The 3,333-nt window shown below is 45.1% G+C and overlaps 1 pseudogene; it reads left to right on the top strand.

Annotated features, from left to right (window-relative positions):
• Positions 1-384: 384 nt before the first annotated feature.
• On the top strand, positions 385-502 carry LOC148481753 (5S ribosomal RNA; annotated as a pseudogene).
• Positions 503-3,333: the final 2,831 nt, after the last annotated feature.

The following is a 3,333-nucleotide window of genomic DNA, read 5'->3' as shown; positions in this document are numbered from 1 at the left end:
TGGAATTTTGAGTTTAATGTTTAATACCATAAGAACTGAATGAGCTATTTAAACTATTAAGGATAATCTCTGATACAGTGTCTCATTTGTATATCAATTTGTGTTCCAATCCTTAATTGGTGAGGATTCATTACATGGCTATACCATAGCAAACTATAGGATAAATTGAATAACATTTTGCCATTTATTTATATACCTTTTGTTACACGTTATATAAATTTGTATCGGTATATGTATATTACAAGGAATTCACGTGTAACAAATTAGGTGTGCTCATGCATAACTTTCTTTGGACACTGCATTTTAAACAACAAATGGACTATTCACTGTGATAGCCCAACAATAATTGCTCTTACCAGGTGCTGGTGCGACCCATTTTATTATACCTACAGCCATACATCACTTGATTGCCCAATCTCGTCTGATCTTGGTAGCTAAACAGTGATAGGCCTGGTTAGTACTTGGATGGGAGACCCCCTGGGAATACCAGATGCTGTAGGTCAAAAGAAGCAGATTGGGATTAGACATGCACAGGTAGAGCACTTAAACTTACCGTAATATGCGTTTAATCATACTTGTCCATCATTAAATATCTCCTATTTATTTACCCAGTGAAATAGAGATCTAATCAATATTTCGCTGCAACATTTAGCCATGTTTATAACAGGTGATTATTATATATCATCTGTCTATAGGGGTCAGGGTGTATGGTGCCGCTTTATTTTATTGATGAATATTAAAAGTTATATTTTAAAATAATATAATTATTCATAAGAGTGCCCCAGCGACTAGCCCTACAAAACCAAGACTGTCATCAAAACCGCCAGAAAGGCATAATTCATTGACATACCTGGCAGGTAGCACAGATGTTGATTGAGGCTAAACTTTCTTGGCATCTTTTTGGGCACCAACCATGAACCCCAGCTGAACCTCTTTCATAACTTTGTCCTTCACAATAACAGGCAGCTCCACAGCCAACCAAAAGTTCCTCTGGAAAACCAAAAGTTATCTAATCTGAAATCAGGAGTGGAAACCACTGAAGAAATCTCCTCCAACCACTTTGACAAGCCACCCACTCAAACAGGAGATGGGGCCTTACTTACGACATCCTGAATCCCTGTACCTGCCAGTTTGAGGGCCGCCTGACCCTCTGGGGCAATCCTCAATGGGATGGGAAGAAGACTGCACTGGGACTAGGACCTACCTCAGCAACAAGCAGTCAGAAGGTGCCAAAGTGGGCTGAATAACACTGAGCTACATCTTGACGTCCTTACAGCCTAGGACCACTACCCCATCTTGCTTACAATAAAACTCTTCTCTTCATTATAGTGACTCCAATCTGCAACCCTTGCAGACTTAAAAAAGCCATTAATCTAATATAGATAGCAGATAAGATCATAGCCTCTGCAGGCCACATCTCCAGGTAGCATGGACAAACACATGAAAGCCCTTAAGACAGTTGACATATGACTTACAGTACAAGCATCCTCCTATGCCCTTGCAGAGAGGGGGAACAGCTCAGCACCACCTGCAGCAGATGCCACCAAGTGTGGAGCCCAGTTGAGCCTACAGGACCTGGAGAGGAGTGGACGGGGGACCCCTTGATCTGCAGTGCCCTGGGGACACAAAATTAGGAGTGCGCAGTAGAGATGCACCACTATGTCTGCACTGAAGGTCAAGGTGGCCTAACAATGGAGGAAATGGGGGCCACAATCATATCATCACCGCTCTGCTAGCCAGGCGGGCATCCACGAGACCACTATCAGCCATACTAGGAGCAGCGGCCAGTTACACCACCACATTAGATGCAGTGGCAACCATGACAGAATAGGGAGCACCTGAAGCCCAGGCCCTACCAACAAAGGTGCCCATAAAGGACCATTAAGTTAGGCAGAACCCTGCAGTGTGCAGCCCGCCTATCATACCCCATAATGGAGGCCAAGGCCAATGCTACTCGCTATCCCATCACCTCCACCAGAGTTGAGAACCCTCCACACTCAGTGACGCAATGGTCACCAGAAGACAGACTCAGAGTGACCCGGCTGCCGGAGCTGACAGGGCACGACTATGGTAGGCTGTACTGACTGTCCAAGTAATAGGCCTGGCTGCATAACAGAAATTAGATGACATTGCAGCAGAGCAGTAATGGAAAGACATGAGAGGAGATGGAGAGCAAATGATAGAGAAGAGAAAGATGAGAGTTAGCAGCTTTTGAAAGCAATATACAGATCAAACTCTCAGTGGTACCTCCCTGGTCAGGAACACACAGCAACAAAGCAAAAGAGGCAGAGTGCTGCCTGAACAAACACTAAGAAAGCTCCAAATCCTCCATCCTACATATAAAATGTCTTCCATATTAATTTTTCACACTGTGCATGGTCCGTAGCCAAGTATATGCAACATTGGGCAACTACAGGGTAGTTTACAGTTGTACACATCACATCTCCACTTGCGACTGTGGGTGTAACTGGGCGGCCACTGGGCAACATGTTCTGAGGGTATATAGGCAGAACTGTGCACTATTCAGAGGTGAAAATACACAGAAATCCATCTGATATCAGATCCCTTACACCAAGAATAGAGCTAGTGCAAACTTGCGGTGATTGTGGAAACTTTCACAAGTGGATGGATTAGAGCTGTAATACCACATAGATGCAGCCAAATCTACATATATTTTCGAGCAGGCAATGGGGCTGTGCCTGTGAACAAAGTATGTGTAACCCTGAATCAGTCCCTAAGTGTTTGTATGGACATAGCTAGTGTTTCCGCTATGCTATTTTAGCGGGGCACTGCGCCCTGTCCGATTTGAAAGTGCTAAAATACGCCCTGCCCTCATGGCGGCACCCCGCTGAAACAGCCATCCCCACCAGCGGGCCGCAGTGTCCTGCAGGTGGGGGCGTTTTGGTGAAATAATCATGGCAAGTGAATAGATGCTGTGCACATGCGCAAGGCATGTACTCACAGTATGGGGGGAGCTTGAGTCAGACCAGCATTTCCATGAGTGCTGGGCACGCCCCCTACAGTGATGAAGAGGGAGCATGTCTCAAGGCCACACCCTTTTTGAGTGACCACGCCCCTTTTTGTGGTGCAGAAGTGCCCTTTTAAGATAGCCACTATGCCTTTCCTAGAGTGAACACTACATAGCCTCTGACCCTTAAACTATTCTGTGTTTGTTCTCAACCAATAGGCTACTGAGCTGCTCCAATGCTACAGAGACAACAGAGTAGGATCTCCTATAGTGAGTCAGTAGCTGGTTGGGGAGATGAATCATAGAGGAAATAAGAAGCAATTGCTATTTCTTTCACCAAAGTCATTAAAGCAGTTCAGGAACAG

The sequence above is a fragment of the Taudactylus pleione genome, unplaced genomic scaffold, assembly GCF_031769625.1.
Source record: "Taudactylus pleione unplaced genomic scaffold, aTauple2 ptg000567l, whole genome shotgun sequence".
Taxonomy (NCBI): domain Eukaryota; kingdom Metazoa; phylum Chordata; class Amphibia; order Anura; family Myobatrachidae; genus Taudactylus; species Taudactylus pleione.
The sequence above is the reverse complement of the archived record's forward strand: the minus strand, read 5'-3'. Positions and strand labels throughout refer to the sequence as shown.